We start from the raw sequence: 18,557 nt of genomic DNA, 5'->3' as shown, positions 1-18,557 counted from the left end.
ACATTTCGAGTTGGACTTTTCCCTCCCTGGTTGGTCTTAGCTTCCTGTCACATGGAGTTTGGACAGGTATGATTTAGGCCTGTTTCTCTGGGTCTTCCTGTAACACAGCCTAGGGGAGTGATTCATGGCTGGATCGGGGCCAAACCGGACCGAAGTGGGCTTCGGGGGGGGGGGGGGGGGGGGGGGGGGTCAGATCAGTCACAGGCCACCAGAGTCTCAGACCACCAAGACTACTGCTCCCAGAGAGCACACTGGACAGAACTAGATTCAGTCAGCTACTGGGAACCCCTCCTCCCTCCTCTCCACAGTTATTTTATACTGCCATCAGTGGGAGAAAGGCAGATTCAGCTTTACTTCACTGCTCTTGTAACCCAGGCTGAATTTACGGGGTCTATACCTCGTGTACGTAGACTACATATTTCAAGGAGACTAGCAAGACTAGAGTATAGTACCCACATCTCAGTTTTCAGCGGCAAATTTTGCTGAAAGATGGACTGCTTGCGTTTTCCCACCCAACCCTGAATGTTAATCCTGTAACAGCAGTGTTTCACACCTACATCAAACACGTTTTGTGTGTTTATATCCTGACCGCAGGGTGCCGTGAATTAATGAAATGGACACCTTAAAACACCTCCCTCTGTTCACTTTTTAGTCTCGCGTCAGACAAAAAACAAATTTACTCTGTATTTATAAGGCTGTAAAAAGGCACGGCAACTCTTTACGAGGCTGGATTTGGCTCTTTAAGCCATAAATGTCACACCTACCAAAATTAAAAATTCTTCAGAAAAAACCTGACTCAGACACACACACACTGTTACAACCCAACAGCAATAGATTACAAAAACTAATCTCAAATCTAAATGGCATTCGAATGCATCATTTATTATCAAAACAGAATGAAAACTTTTAGATACAGTATTTAGCAAACAAAGTTTCACCCCAAAATTACCCCAAGTTACTTTCCAGTAAAACCTATGAACTCAATTTAACCGTGCTTTATTCAGTACAGCCTCCAGCACACTTTTCCAGTTTAATGTGTGTAATCTCTTTCTCTGCCTCAAACAATATCTAAAAGTGAGGGATTTCATAGCAATATTTCCCTGGTGTTTTCGTCAACATGTCATATTCTGGCTGTTAACCGAACACCCTTAACAGCTATAGCACACAGTGAGTGAAATGTTTATGATGTTTCCTCCCTCCATCTCAGTCATCTGCACTGTGGCTACAGCTACTCATGGACCCCGAGTTTATTATTCATTTCAGCTTCATAGCTTTTCACAGACAACAGGCCAGTGTACCTGGGAGAAATGGTGGTGGGTTCCATAGCTGTGACTGTTCCTGAAAATGACAGACTCTTGGCTCTTCAGATGAGTAAACTGTCAGAGAGAAATTTAGAATAAGCGCTTACCTCTAATAGTCCTATTTAAAAGGTGTTCCTGGATAAATTACTATGGATTGACAAATCCAGTTTCAAGATTAGTGTTTATAAGAGAATGGAATAACTATAAAAAAGTAAGCTATAAGCACACAGGTCAGGTAGAAAGCAGATATGTATCTATTGTAATTGCTGCGTTCATGCAGAGGACCCCTATATGTACAAAATTGTTAAGAGGATGTACAGATAATGATGACATGCTGTATCAGGTGTGCCAAGTACAATGTTTTCCAAAATAGTCAGCCGTGGCACACTGTTGGATTGGAGCGAGAGAGAAAACAGTAGTTTTTTTCTTCAGTAGTGTATTGGCTTAGACAGTCAACAAGCTCCTGCAGTCTCACGTCAGAATTAAACATTCATTCATGTTTCTAAAATTTCGAAGGTGTTCCAAATTTCAAATTGTTTAAGGTTAAGTTTAGGCATTAATGCTGAAATCTTAAGGTTAGGCATTAACTCCGAAGGGTTAAGGTTTGGGATAGGCTTAAAACAACAATCTCAAAAACAACTTTCTATCACTGGTTTCTAACAGGCCTCTAATGCACCAGAGACATTACATCCACATTTTTAAGGTTATGGTAAAATTTAGGCATTAACGCCGAAATCTTAAGCTTAGGCATTAACTCCGAAGAGTTGAGGTTTGGGATAGGCTTAATACAAAAATATCAAAAACAACATTCTATCATTGGATTCGAACATGCAACCTTTTGCACGCCGTATGGTGAGGCAGACACTCACTGTTGGCCCTAGTGGCTGGTTTCTACGACATCTCCTGACCATCTCCCAATGTCTAATACTGACATGTATCCCGGGTGACCTAGCTGAGACAGTAGGCTACACTACTGAACTTGACCACTGGGTGGAAGGCTTACCTTTCCCAAAACACTTGGCGGTAGCCACATATGGCGTCCATGTGAATCTAAAGGCCCCTATCCAAGTGTAGATTACAGCCCTAGCACCTGTTCTGCTGTTCAGCTCATAATGGTTAAGGTTAGGACAGGGTCCAACACTGACTGACCACTGATCCAAACCCCACATCAATACAGCATCGTCATCACATTAGTTGCATACCACAGCATGGAGGTGACTGACCCCAAATAATCCATTATCTATAGTGTTCAAGTTCAAACAGAACATGACCCATATCTTTCACGTAGATTTATGTCTTCTAGTATTAGTGTCAGTGTGGCATTTCTTTGGCCTCTGTTTGGATGCTTTTGCTTAGCAACCGCAAACAAGTCTGAGAAGTTGTTCAGATGAGCTATGAGCAACACCTGCTGAACTAGAGGACGTGTTCAGCTTTTTGAACAGATGGAAACAGTGAACAGTAAGTTAACAATTAGTCAGTTAGTCAGTGAGTGAATCATTTCACAAGTCATTCCTGTAGTGAGCCATGTGTTAGGTTAAATCTGCATCCAGCACTCTAGCTGAATAAACCTGCAGCTACCTGGGTAAGATATGGGGTGGCGGATCGGTCCGAGGAGACCCTGAGTCATAACCTGGTTGCTATGGGAGCGCGGCAGGAGAAGGCGAGGGTTTGGTGGTCATCCAGTCAGTGTCTAAGTGATGAGGTGGCAGAACGCTCAGTCATGCCCAGCTCTGACCACCTCTCTCTGGGGTAGTTTCCATATGAACGCTCCCTTTATCTGCCTCTGCCCTTTTACTCTCTTTATTTACCTCTTCTTTTTTATTTTGTTTCTATTTGAATTTTTTATTCACTGTGGCGTTATTTTTCTGAATAACCCTGTATGGTTAGTGTGTCTTGCATTCTTTCTGTTCTATCTCCCACCACATTCATAAAGCTACAGCAGTCATGTGGATGAACCATGATTTCCATCTAAATATTTGTAGGCTATCTCCACTTTCAACATTTGAAAAAGTAGATGGAAATATTTTATAATAGGATTCCCATTTCCTCATTATCCATTCCAGCAGTGTTCCATAGAGATTCATGGCTGTTATACTTCAGCCTGAGGAGGTGAAAGTGGTGGCGCTCCCTCCACAGCGTCAGTCACACATGTCGAGTAGGTCAGCAGCACGCCTCCACTCATCTGGGCGGAAGAGAGGAACATGGTTTAATAGTCTGGAGAGATCAGGGGAGAGGAAACCATTTCTCCCCCTGCCCCACACCGGGGTCAACCCTCCCTGGGCCCTTATGAAGCCCCCCACACGGACATGCACACGGACATGGACACGCACACACAAACAAATACAGAAACAGACACACATCCATCCCATTATCTGAAAACAGACATACAAACGCCCACACACTTTCACCTTTCAAGAGCTCTCCCCAGAAATCCACATAGCTGATGTAATTAGTCATTTTAGAGCCCTGCACTTCATATTACTACCCATAAACAGACATTCAATACTTTCCTTTGAGAGCCCTGTTTATCCTACTAGAGTTTTATAGTCCATGCTGGACCTCTCCGTGTTTATTCTCTAGAACAATAATGCCACTATACTCCACTGCTGGAATGCAATTAATTTGTCCAATTAAACACAGAAAATAAATACAAACCCATTAGACTAGCTCTGCTCCGATTTGTCCCAAAAACACTTGAACAACGGCACTCTGCCTGAGGTTTTATGGAGTAGGTTTTAAAGCAGCAGGGCTGATGGATGAAATGACATGGAATGAGATGTTTGTCAAAGGTTTAATCAGTTATTATCTAAATATACTTTGACATAAATCTGGATTACAGACAAGCAGTGGGGACTTCGTTTGTGAAAGGAAAAACACTGTGGAAACTAATGGAATACATACACTTTCACAAAGTAGCTACTGAGCACAATATCTTTGTCAAATGGATAAATGGATATAGTAGACCGTATTATGCTACAAACTATGAAGTAGCCTAAATACACAAAGCATGTATTGCAATGAGCATCATTAAAGCTAACATTAGGAGGGGGCATACAGTGCCTTCGAAAGGTATTCAGACCCCTTGACATTTTCCACATTTTGGTAGATTACAGCCTTATTTTAAAATTGATAAAATGTTTTTTTTTTCATTTTTTTAATCTATACACAATACCCCATAATGACAAAGAAAAAACAGGATTTTAGAAATGTTTGCTAATTTATTAAAAATAAAAAAACTGAAATATCACATTTACATAAGTATTCAGACCCTTTACTCAGTACTTTGTTGAAGAACCTTTGGCAGCGATTACAGCCTCAAATCTTATTGGTTATGACACTACAAGCCTGGCACACCTGTATTTGGGGAGTTTCTTTTATTCTTCTCTGAAGATCCTCTCAAGCTCTGTCAGGTTGGATGGGGAGCGTTGCTGCACATCTATTTTCAGGTCTCCAGAGATGTTCGATCAGGTCTGGGCTCTGGCCAGGCCACTCAAGGACATTCAGAGACTTCTCCTGAAGTCACTCCTGCGTTGTCTTGGCTGTGTGCTTAGGGTTGTTGTCCTGTTGGAAGGTGAACTTTCGTCCCAATCTGAGGTCATGAGCGCTCTGGAGCAGGTATTCATCAAGGAACTCTCTGTACGTTTCTCTGTTCATCTTCGCCTCGATCTGGACTAGTCTTCCAGTCCCTGCCTCTGAAAAACATCCTCACAGCATGATGCTGCCACCACCATGCTTCACCGTAGGGATGGTGCCAAGTTTCCTCCAGATGTGACGCGTGGAATTCATGCCAAAGAGTTTAATCTTGGTTTCATCAGACCATAAAATCTTGTCTCTCATGGTCTGAGAGTCTTTAGGTGCCTTTTGGCAAATTCCAAGTGGACTGTCATTTGCCAGTCAACAGGTGGACTACAATCAAGTTGTAGAAACATTTCAAGGATGATCAATGGAAATAGGATGCATCTGAGGTCAATTTAGAGTCACATAGCAAAGGTTCTGAATACTTATGTAAATAAGCTATTTCTATTGCAAAAATGTCTAAAAACCTGCTTTCACTTTGTCATTCTGTGGTATAGTGTGTAGATTGCTGAGTATTTTTTTTTTTAATCCATTTTAGAATATGACTGTAACGTAACAAAATGTGGAAAAAGTCAAGGGGTCTGAATACATTCCGAAAGCACTGTATTTCACAGAAATTATACTAATTTAAATGTAAATGGTCTCAGTTCTATGTAGGAAATACATAGTTTGTTATGTACAAAGTAATGCAAACAACTGTGCTAGAAATTACAATGTCCAAACAAATAATCAATCTAAGCTCTTAAAAGGCTGAAACTAATTTGTGGGATGTTTTCCTGGGGAGTGGAGTGTAGAGTGCAGTGCGTCTGTCATTGTGATGAAGTTCCTACCGTCACATTGGGAGTGAATCTCATAGGAGGCTGGACAGAGGGCCCACAATGCCCCAGACAGACAGCCAATTTCCTGTGTTAGAAAAGCCTGGCTGCATAGCTCTATAAACGCAGTGCGCCGGGAACACAGGAACCAGTACGTATAGGACCAAACCACAAACACATAGCAACGATGACATACAGGTTTATATAGAGTTTACATCAAAGAATCCCAAAAACCTGTACCCACATCATAAATATTGCACTGTACAGACTCACACTCACAAACACACTGTAGGGCTTTGTGCACCCTGCTGTCCTTACCTCGTAGGTCAAAAGTTTCATTTTGAGTTGCATGATTGAGTCAGCCTGAATACTGGAATGTTTCTCTATAGTACATGTACGCAGTTCTTCCCTTACCTTAATTTGACCAATTGGTCCCGAGTGGCGCAGCGGTCTAAGGCACTACATCTCAGTGCTAGAGGCGTCACTACAGACTCTGGTTTGATTCCAGGCTGTATCACAACCGGCCATGATTGGGAGTCCCATAGGGCAGCGCACAATTGGCCCAGCGTCATCCGGGTTAGGGTTTGGCCGGGGTAGGCCGTCATTGTAAATAAGAATTTGTTCTTAACTGACTTGCCTAGTTAAATAAATGTTAAATAAATTAAAAATGTATACTGTAAGGCCTAACTACAGGTGTGTTGAACATATTGTATGGACTAGGAGAAGATAACTACCCATATCAGTTAATTTCAGCAGCATAGGAGGACTGGAGAGATAATTGGTGATCTACCCCTTGACACACAAACAATTAACACACATTGAGGAAGTCTAACTACCCAAACATCCTGTAGTGTAGCGAGAGAGATGGCATGGATGCTCTATTTCAGTGGGCATGTCTCGGTTTGACCTACCATTGAATCAAGGTGTCAAAACTAGCTACAAAGTCGGGGAAACATGGAATAATCAGACGGAATCAGAAGCTATTCCAAAAATGCCTGTGAGTAATGAGTGCAGAGTGAACCATGTCAAAGTGTGTCAAAATAGCCCAAGAGGAGGTTGAATCTTTAAAGGGAAAGAGTGGCTCATTTAAAGGGGAACATGTGGAATCTGTGTCTAACATGTCAGGATAGCCTTTGGGGATGAGAAATTGAAGCCTGACGTGGGCACAGCTATTCGCTTTAAAGCTTCTTTTTTTTAAAGAGAGAGGAAAATAAAATAAAGGTCTGAAAGGAGGGTAAGGATGGCCTGTCAAAGATCCCCCACCCCCCCAGACCACCCAGAAACAGGGTCGAACTGTCAGTCAACCAGGAACAAACATGCTCTTTAGTCTTTTATTACCACCGTGAAACTGATAAATACAATATAGTAATTATCTGGGAATGCCGATGCATTAGTTTAATATGGGGCAAAGTTAACAGATATTTTCATGAGCTAGTGAGACTCATACGAAACACTGTGTAAACACTTTAGTAACAATGCATCGTAAAACCATTGGAATCGAGTTGTTTTACATGTTTGCTATGTTATACATTGGGTAGACTCTCTAGCAGCTCTACTGTCAGCAAAGGTAAATGTAGGCAGATTGCATGTAGAGGGGACAATAAAGCTAGTATATTCACTCTCTCCATATTTCAGAGTTGAGTAGCTAATATTTATCCTAATGTACGGTTAGACTGGCTGCCAGCCTGTTGGATTATTGCCCGCTCACTACGATCACTGATCCAAACAAACACACACATAATGCACACAAGCACACAGACACACTCGTATCCAGAGGTCAGATGAGGGTGCAAAGTGTGTGTCCCCTGTGTGTGTGTTGGACCCAGTCGTCTGTCAGCAGGCAGGTTTGGGCTCTGAGCTCAGGGTAATCCTGGTGTCAGTGACCAGACCTCTGACCGGACCGGGCAGCCAACACCAGCTTGGGCACACGCACACACACACACACACACGCAGACACACACCACCAAAACACGCAGTCTAATCCTCGTCTAATCCCACCTCACCTCATGCTGGACACCACGATTCACAAAGGTCGAGATTTCAGCCCCCCTCTTTCCAAAGCCCCCCCAGAACAAAGAGGGAGAGTCACTGACTGCTTCATATTAGTGTTTAATTAAGTTAAAAGACCTCTCCTTTCTCTGCCGCACTGGTCTCTCCACAGACCAATAACCCAATTGAAGTCGTCTATTCTTTCATGGCTCTGAGCAGGCATTCCAATGGGCTGGGATCACCGCCCTGCCGTCCGCCCCGCCGTGTAGCTTCAGCTATACAGCTAGGGCCTTGTGGTTGCCTCTGGCCATGGCTGATCTCTCACTCGTGATTAATTCAATAAAACCATTAAGCGGTTCACTCCCTCCCTCTCTCCCTCCCCTCCTCTCTAACCTCGCACTCCATCCCTGACTAGCCCCCAGGCGTGCTCACACTGACAGATCTCTGCTTAGCACCTTCATACATTGCAGATAACCTTTTTAGCACCGGCCGGCTAAACAGAGTCAGGCCTGATCTCCAGAGGTTGGTGCTAGCTGTAGAGGGATGGAGGGATGGATGGAGGGGAGGGAGGGAAGGAAGGAAAACAGATTAAATCTCTTTGAAAGTACTCTCCCTTTGAATGTTTTATCGATGGTGGAGCAAACAATGGTGTTTTCAGCTGTTCGGAAGATAAGTGCCATGTGTGAGATCATTAGATGTGTTATCCTGGTCTCTAAGCTTTTTTTAGGCTTTTCCCTTCTTCTCCTCTCTATTCCTCTGTTCATTTTACTAACATTTTCAGCTGCTCTCAAGTAACATTTTATCTGGCTAACTTGCGGCAGGGCCATAAATCTATCTAAAGCACACAGTGACTCCCACGCTTCGATTACACCGCTTTGGCAGCACTTTTTATTTCATACCCAAATTACTGTGACAAAAAAATCTGTAAAACGATATAAATCCTTCATTTATCATGCACTACTACTGTTATTGTCCATTCAAAGTCTATGTTGATTCAAGCTCTTCGTATTTCATCTGGGTTTAGCCAAGTAGTTAAGAAGAATTATTAACACATAGCCACCCCTTTGAAGGTTATGTTTGTCCCTTCTATCATTTTTGTATATATATTTTTTTTACAAATAAATGAGTTTCCCTTCTATTTAGCAAAGGTTAAATCAAAGGTTGGAAATGAGGTGATTGTAGATAAGACAGGTCTTGAATAGAGTTGGTCTGGGGTGTTAAGGACTGCTCTCTCTCTCTCTCCCTCTCTCTGGTGAAGTTTTCAGAGTGTTGGTGAAGTGAGGGCAGAGAGGTCTGGCCTGGGCAGAGTGCCACTAAGCAGTGGGGGGCCTCATTCTGAAGCTGCCTCACACACTGCCTGAGTAGAATATAAATTACACCCAAGGTGAATAACAGCCCATATCATATGAGAGCGTTGTGTTCGAATTGTAAAAATGAAGTGTGGATGACACCACCGCTGCTTTCGGTTCCTCTCGCTGCACACTTGTGCCATTCCCATTTTTTGGGGGGTAAGAGTATCTTTTAACACTCCAGAGACTCTAGCAATGGATACATCCACCCACCATCACATCAGATATTAGGGAGAGAGACATAGAGAGAGATATAAAGAGAGAGGGAGTAGAAGACAGGTTGTCCAGCCGTAATGAGCGACAGTAACTCATGTCAGAGCTGGGCTGTGAGTTATGACCTTTTTGGTCAGGATGGGGTTAATGTTTTCACTTCCAATGGCCTGACACCCTACCTAAGGAGCGCGTGGACAGCTTGATGCGTCTGCGCCAGAATTTATAACCGCGATCATTGTCTCTGTTATTTTTGCCCTCTGAACTCTCCGCCCTGACACTCGTCTGCCTTTGCAGCCGTCTCTCGCATGGTGTACTCTGAAGTGCCAGATCCCTTTCGCCATGTCTCAGCGTGGCGGTAAATCTGGAAGGCTGGCAGGCTGGGGCCATAGTTGCCAGAGAGGGAGGACAGGGGGAGAATGGAGATGGGGTAAGATTGGTAGGATATATGGAGGGGGAGACGAGGTGAGGGTGGTAGGACAGGGGGAGAATGGAGATGAGGTGAGGGTGGTAGGACGGGGGAGAGTGGAGACGAGGTGAGGGTGGTAGGACGGGGGAGAGTGGAGACGAGGTGAGGGTGGGATTACAGGGGGAGAGTGGAGACGAGGTGAGGGTGGGAGGACAGGGGGAGAGTGCAGACGAGGTGAGGGTAGTAGGACAGGGGGAGAGTGGAGACGAGGTGAGGGTTGGTGGACAGGGGGAGAGTGGAGATGAGGTGAGGGTGGGAGGACAGGGGGAGAGTGAAGAAGAGGTGAGGGTGGGAGGAGAGGGGGAGAGTGCAGACGAGGTGAGGGTGGGAGGACAGGGGGAGAGTGGAGACGAGGTGAGGGTTGGTGGACAGGGTGAGAGTGCATACAAGGTGAGGTTGGGAGGACAGGGGGAGAGTGCAGACGAGGTGAGGGTGGGAGGACAGGGGGAGAGTGAAGAAGAGGTGAGGGTGGGAGGACAGGGGGAGAGTGCAGACGAGGTGAGGGTGGGAGGACAGGGGGAGAGTGGAGACGAGGTGAGGGTTGGTGGACAGGGTGAGAGTGCATACAAGGTGAGGTTGGGAGGACAGGGGGAGAGTGCAGACGAGGTGAGGGTGGGAGGACAGGGGGAGAGTGAAGAAGAGGTGAGGGTGGGAGGACAGGGGGAGAGTGCAGACGAGGTGAGGGTGGGAGGACAGGGGGAGAGTGCAGACGAGGTGAGGGTGGGAGGACAGGGGGAGAGTGCAGACGAGGTGAGGGTGGGAGGACAGGGGGAGAGTGGTGACGGGGTGACCACGGGTGGCCCTTGGCTGACCTTTGGGTTTTGAGTGGCAGACAACCCTCTGACTCCTGCTCTTGTCACCAGGTGTGAGTTTCTGCATTTCAGTTGACGTGAGAAGCTGAATAGTCAGTAATTTCAGCTTTGACTAATTACTTGCCCGTGTGTCTTTTTGGACTTGTTTTTGTCACCCACAGTCACAAGCCTCAGTGTCAGACATTTTGTTTCAGAGACATTTCCCATTAGTTGTCAGCCTGTCAACGTGGCTTGGAACTCAACAGCCTTCCAAATTTAGACAGAAATGCTGATCTCCCCACCCAAGTAAATAAGCTCAGTGATGTCATGATATGTTGTTGACTACTGTCTGCAGTATTATTCTTGGTTGTTCAGATCCTCAACGTGAGTCCAATCTCCCAGTGTAGTTTGTGTAGTATTTTGCAGTTGCTATGTGTGCCAAATGTGTGTGCGTGCTTGTGTGTGTGTGGTGCTGGGGGACCCACAGTTCTGCCTGTGCTGTGGTCTCATGGTGTGGATAGGTCCCTCAGGGCCTCTAAACTCCCAGACCTCAGCAACCCGAATCCCAGCACACATGTTCGGCCCAAGCCTATAAAACACACATATTAAGCACCTGATAATTCAGAGAAAAGTGAGGGAAAAGCATAGGAATGCGCAACGAAGGCCTCGTCTTGTTTATACACACCACTTTACAAGAGCCTGTCGCTACTGCTGAGTCGGCAGGCCAAGAGAGGTACACTGAGGTAAAAAGGTTCAAGGAGACTGCCTTCTGCCATGACTCTTCCTCCTCTCTCTGCTTCTCTTCATCCCTTCATTCCTCTGAGGGTGAAAGGGCAGTCCTCTAGGTGCCCAGTGCTGAGCCCATAAATTGATGTTGGTGTGCCCTGAACAGCCTGCTAGGCCGAAGTGTCAGCAAAGAACAGGGCTACTACGTGTTTATGTGTGTGTGTGTATGTAAGGTGTGTGTGCGTTTGTGTGTAACGAGGGCAAAGGAACATTGAGAAATAAGTAGGGCAGGAGAGAGGAACATGGAAGAGAGAAGAGGGGAGAGTGAGAGAGGGAGGAGGACAGGGAGGACTGGAGAAGTGAGGAGAGGGTCATAAATTAATCAAGAGGTCGTGGTGTGGTGGAGTGGTTTTGAAGAGAGGGGAGAAAAAAGCCTTGGAAATTCGCTGACAAGATTAATATGCAGTTGATGGGAAGGTTTTCACGACAGGGTGCCAACAAATAAACACAATTCAGGGATGCCACGTCCCTCGTGGGGTGGGTTCTATGAACGGACACCGCCGTTCCCCAAATTCCAGGAAGGCGATCCGGTGTCAGGTGGTCCCAGCCGCTCGCCCTCAAGGGACGGAAAGGTTATCCTGTTCTCCGAGAAACCGGGAGATCTCGGCACGATAAGGTTCACTGAGACAGCTGCGGACTAATCTCCAATCCATGCCAGCCGTAATATGGTACAGATCACACTCGGCTATCCGATAGCAGTGTGAAAATGAGCCAACTCATTTAAGATACATTTTAATCAATTTTCTTACCGCAACTTGTGTGTTACAACAACACAATGTTTTCACACCCAGAACCACTATGCTGGAATAGATGTATTTCTGTAAACTTTCATTTGATTTGACCTTTGGTCTTTAAAGAAGGGTGAAGTGGCATGCGTAGGCCTCAGAGGGTTCACTGCGGCTGTGTTTCTGTTTCAGATGGTGTTTTGGGTCACTTTAATGATGTGGTGGTCATCGCTGGGCTCATGGCAGGAACCTGATCAGAGGCTGGCTAACTGGGGCCGTGCTGGATCCCTGCACCGGGCTCTATGAAAAGTCACAAATGGGATCATTCCTGTGCCGTTTTTTACTACCCAGAAGCCACCAGACCGGGTGAGGTGTGTTCCTCTCCGGATCCCCAACTGAGCCACTTTTAAAACCTAGTAGCCACCGCTAAGTTCAACCATCCAGAGCCCCAAAGCCAGGATGCCAACTAATCTAGCCCCAGATCACAATGTGAATTCACCCTTCCTTTGGCAAGAAGAAATTATGACATCACAATGTGACACCCTGATTCTCCAAAGTAGCCTTATAGTACCTATGACAGTGGGTCTCTAACAGCGCTGTTGGTGAGAATAAATACATCCTAAGTAACAAATGGTTCCTGCCCTTTACAGGAAGTGGATTGAGGAAGTGGATTGAGAGAGATATTTTAGGGGTGTTCCAAATCAACTGGAGGCTCTAATTTGAGAAACAGAGGTAGCAGAACTTGACCCTGGAAAAGTTTCCTCCAGAGACCTTGAGGACCCTGCTGGATCAGTTCTTACTGTTCTCCGTGTTGGAAAGGTTTACCGTCCCGTTATGGCTATTAGTATCTCTGCATGGGCTGGGCTTACTTGGAATTCATAATTGAAATAACATGTAACAGATTGTGAATGACGTGTAACAAATGACTAGTAACATGTAGCAAATAATTATTGACATTTAACACATTTAAATCTCTTCTATCTTTATCAATTCTGATGAGACGATGGCTGCTGAGTCATTAGCCTCACAGCAGCACTCTGAGAAGCGCAACACTCCCAACATTCAACTGAGCACACAAAGCCCCTCAAACACCCACGTTCATCCAGTCACCCAGTCACCCAGCCACCCAGTCACCCAGTCACCCAGTCATCCAGTCACCCAGCCACCCAGTCACCCAGTCACCCAGCCACCCAGCCACCCAGCCTCCCAGTCACCCAGTCACCCAGCCACCCAGTCACCCAGTCACCCAGCCACCCAGCCTCCCAGTCACCCAGCCACCCAGCCTCCCAGTCACCCAGTCACCCAGCCTCCCAGTCACCCAGTCACCCAGCCACCCAGTCATCCAGTCAGCCAGCCTTCTTCTCTCTTTTCTTATCCTGTTCTCCGAACCTTCGCACTGTTTCGTCTTCTCTTTTATTTTCTCACTATCCCGCTCTCTTCTCTCTTCTTCTTTCCACTGGGTTTCTCAGCCAAACCCTTGACAGGTAACAATCATCATCAGGCCTCAGCCCAGAGAGGGGCCTGGTGGGAAAATAAGGAGCTTCTGATGTCACGGCTACAGAGTTACACAGGGAGATGTAAATGAGCTGTCGTTCAGGCTGACCACTCTGTGCACGATCCAAATAACCCCCAGCAGGACCCCTCCCGCCCGCTGACCCCCCGTCCTCCCCCGGCCCCCTCCACAGCCACGGACCCCCATGCTGTCTTTGAGCTGACACATGCCGTGTGTCTCAGCACGGAGGAAGTGTGGAGGACACACCTGCTGCAGCACACAGGCCTTAGCTGCTAACCGCTGACACACTGACGGATCACAGAAGCCCTTTGTCGAACAGAGAAATTAACACTGACGCTCGCTCATTAGAGTACCATTGTAGCATTAGCACTTTGTCCTCCATTAAGGATCGCCACGGCAACACACTGAGTTTCTTAATGTACCGTAGGGCAGGGTGCTATTGCTACTTTGGCTGAAATGGCCAGGCTGTGTGAAAAATATGTTCCTGGCTGTCTGACAATCAGCCAAACTTTGTAGCCAATCAGCCTGCATGTAGCAAATGAACACATTTATATAGACACATAGAAACTAAGTCTGAGAGAGGTATATTGGTATATATATATATATGTGTGTGTGTGTGGGGGGACAATGTTCAGCACTGGTTTCAAGGTCACTGGCCCATGTCTCTCCCCCTCCTTCCCCCTGCAGGGGGATTGTAATAGCTCTGATGACAGACATGTCGGACCAGCTGGGACAGTTTAACCCCTGTGCAGAACAGGTCCCTCACACACATACACACACCCTTATAAATACACATTCAAAGTAAATAGAGACCCCCGGGCCCCGGTAAATAAAGGCAAGAAAATAAGGATTGTTATTGTTGAATATGGTTAGGCTGTCTGGTCTATTAACGTTTTAAATTCTTATACTGGACGCACAGACTCATGGGAGGGTATTCCTCTGACAAAACAGTTTGTCCAGAATTTAGCTGAATGACTGGTGTCTCATACCTTGTAAGACGAGCGTATAATTTCATCGCGGTCATGTGCTAAATTCCACTTAACTCACGACACCTGGCTGTTGACAGTCAGAGCTCTCGCCATTTTAATTGGACATGCCTCCAGCAGATCAAAGTTAACCCCTCCGACATGACGCACGTATACCGATTCATCTAGTGAAACAATGTGCTGTGACCTGATGTCCTCATTACTAATGTGTCTATAGCCCTGTTTATACCTTGTTCTAACATGCATCCTTCATCCTGATATTGTCCTGTTCTTGTCCGATTACACTTATAATATCTGATCACAGTCAGATTACAATGCATATTTTATTTGTCTACAGCTGTCTAAATATGTGGGCACAATCAGAATGTGGACAAGATCAGGACAAAGGACACATGCTAGCATCAGGTATAAACAGGGATACTGTCACGCGGAGCAGAACAGGTGAACCCAAGAGCAGACTCAGACGAGGAGACTGGGATGAGGTAACCAAGGTATTTATTGAAACACGGGGGGAAGATTGAGTGCAGGCCAGGGGAAGCTCGGGCGGGTTGCCGGAAACCAGGTGCGGAGGCTGATGCTGGAGCGAGAGGTGTTGGGACAGGGTAAGCAGGTCTGGAGGCGAATCCAAGGGAGCGTAGAGTGGGGAATCCAGGACAGAGTAGCAGGACTGACGAGAAGTCGGACTGGAGACAGGGACCAGAGTCAGAGCGGGCAGAACTGTAACGGAGAGGAAAACAGTGTCAGGCAAGGGAAAACAGGCACAACAGGACAACAGGAACAAACGGCTAGAAACATGGACTGACTGAGCAGAGATTACGATCTGGCAGTGTGGAAGAGGCAGGACTGAGTATGTGTAGAGGTCTTGATTATGGAACAGGTTGCAGCTGGTGGGGATCTGCTCTGACTCCAGCACACCTGTCTCCGCCCACACAATCACACACACACACACACACACACACACACACACACACACACACACACACACACACACACACACACACACACACACACACACACACACACACACACACACACACACACACACACACACACACACACACATAAAGGGAGATAGCACTGGGGGAGTAGCGGGAGGTCAAGGAGACACAGGATGAGCACTAGAGGGCATGGCAGGAGCAGATGTGACAGATAATGTGAGATGACGTGGTTGGTAAGGGGCTCTGTGTTCTGCAATATGTGTGTGGAGAACACCTGTGCCATCACCACCTCTGGCTCCCTGTTGAAATCTGGAGTCCATCTCCTCTTCTTGTTCCTCTTCCTTTTCCTGGGCATGGTGGGGCTCTCCTCAGGTAACCTCTAGTAGTGTAGTCTGGACTGGCCTGGAGGTTAAGGCCCACCAGGTTCAGTATACCAGGCTGTAGTGTAGTCTGGCCTGGTGCTCCAGACTCTGGCCTTGAGATTCAGGCCTAGTGGGTACCTACACAGTGAGAGACCGGCTGTGTGTAACAGGCTGCTGTAGTGTACCGTAGTCTGAGGTTCAATGGGTCCTACTGGCAGAGCAGAGCAGAGGGCACTGGAGGTGCTGATCCAGGAACAGCTGGAGAAACACTGGTCACATGGGAGCAGGCTTTCCCTCCAAACAGCTGGGATAACAAACCCTCTCAACCCAGCAGCCACCCAGGCAATACACCCAACCACCCAGGCAAGGCAATACACACAGCCTCCAAACTATGCCCCATAGATACTACATGGTCTGTAGAGGTGAAAGCAGTAACTATCGAGTAGGTGTTATTCAAATGTTCCTCAGTTCACATAGGGACAAATCCAAACCAAATTTAAATGCACATATGTTTCTGACATATGCATGACTTAAGTGAAAAACGTGACATCTGTTCATCTCAAGTTAGGATTAAGTCCAGAAGTTTTTACATACTGTAAATTAGTGTTTCCAGGTCTAGTGATAGCTGAGGGAGTCCTCATATGGCACAGGTCTATGAATGTGACTTCTGTGGATTTCTCTCTCTCTCACACTCTGTCACACATGCACTCACACACACACAAAGGGCAGCTGGACTGGGCCTCTCCCTGGAAGCAGCTCCCTGTTGGTTCCTCCCCACCTGCCTGTCCACACGCTGATGGCCCTGAGTTGGGGTGGGGGGGGGGGGGGGGGGGGGGGGGGTGGGTGAGATAAAGAACTACTCCAGTAAGAATTGATTGATTGATTGATTACGCGTGTATGTATTTCAATGTTGAGAGTGTTCAGACAAAGAGACATGCACAATAACATTGAGAAAGGAGAGCATAGACAGCTCAAAGTTTCAGACAGAGAGAGAAAAGGCCAGAGAGGGACCTGTGTTTAACCAATGAGATAACAACGTTCTGTTGGGAGGTGCTCTGATGGGTGGTGGAGGGCCAGAGGAGGGGGTTGAGGGGACAGAGGTGGGGGTTGGGGGGAGGGGGGGGGGGGGGTAATACATCATGTTTCCGTAGGGGGATCCTTAACATGCAACAACATTGTTCACAGCTTATCAGAAAGTTCATGTCACACCCAGGGATGTCCACAGGACCGCCAGCCTGACAGATCATCCTCTCTGACAAAGACGGATGAAAGCAGAATGTCAGAAGGGCGCAGGACGGGTGGCCATCCAGAACACCCACACTAAATTTAGGGGTAATGGCAGGGGGCGGGGGGTGTAGTGGCAGGAAAAACATCTCTCTCTCTCTCTCTCTCTCTCTCTCTCTCTCTCTCTCTCTCTCTCTCTCTCTCTCTGCCTGCCTGCCTGCCTGCCTGCCTGCCTGCCTGCCTGCCTGCCTGCCTGCCTGCCTGCCTGCCTGCCTGCCTGCCTGCCTGCCTGCCTGCCTGCCTGCCTGCCTGCCTGCCTGCCTGCCTGCCTGCCTGCCTGCCTGCCTGCCTGCCTGCCTGCCTGCCTGCCTGCCTGCCTGCCTGCCTGCCTGCCTGCCTGCCTGCCTGCTGTAACAGAGCTGTTATTTGCTGCATTCAGGCTGAAAATGTTTTTTTAAGGATGAATGTTAACTGCGCGTGACGGTGAGTGTGTTTCCATCCAGCAGATTAGAGGAGATAAGTGGAGGTACAGCCGCTGGGTAGCATCATTCGCTTTAAAAAGTGTCAGCATGGCCAGTCAATTTATAGCTTCCCTCCCATCGGCACTGGTAAGTGATTCGCTGTGTAACCGTATCCGTTAAATCCAGACCCCCCTCTGTCTCCCACCTTCCACCTTCAACAATATCCTCCACAAAACACGCACACACGCACGTCCACAAGCACACATGCACACACCTGCTCAGTACATCCCAGCTCTGTCGTTTTGATCCTGATACCCCCTCTCCTCGACAGGTTCCACCGCAGTAACCTTTCACATTTAAACTAACTCCAACCAACCAGAACCTCCTGCCAATGCTTGGACCGCGTGTGACGACTGGGAGGGGAGGTTGTGCCAAGCTGGGGCCAAGGGGCTGGAGATGGTGGATTGCAGGGTTGGTCCTTGTCTGCTCTTTTCTGGTGACAAAAAACGAGGCGCTCTTTAATGTTATATCTACATTTGATAGACTGTACACTGTGAGCCATTCTCTTTTTCCTAGTATTGTCCACTGTAGAGTAAAAGTTGAGATAAAAAAAAAAGTATATTCACAGATTTTGTCTTAATTGAGACATTGTTTTAACCCACATGTTTTTGTTCTGGGTGAAAACCCCAACAAAGGCTCTGCCTTCTAGAAACAACATTCCAGAACATTACTTTCCCCAGAAGCACAGGGATTTCATCAGCTTTAAATTATTTACATTTTCACAGAGACATTTGTTTTCTGTCAGCCTCCATATCTAAACACTCCATGACATGAGGACATGTCTCGGAGGTCAGAGGTAACAATAACACGTAATAAGCTATTTAGTTCAATTAGATTCATCCATTTATCCTCTAAAGGAAAACTAAGGAAAAAATGCAATTTACATTAGTTGTAACACCTTACATAAAGTGTTACAATGTGTTTGTGTATGCTCTAGAAATATGCTCTAAAAACTCTTCAAGTCAATTGTGCATACAGGATTATTTTATATGCATTAATATG

This window comes from Salvelinus namaycush, chromosome 19 (assembly GCF_016432855.1).
Source record: "Salvelinus namaycush isolate Seneca chromosome 19, SaNama_1.0, whole genome shotgun sequence".
Classification (NCBI taxonomy): Eukaryota; Metazoa; Chordata; class Actinopteri; order Salmoniformes; family Salmonidae; genus Salvelinus; species Salvelinus namaycush.
The sequence above is the reverse complement of the archived record's forward strand: the minus strand, read 5'-3'. Positions refer to the sequence as shown.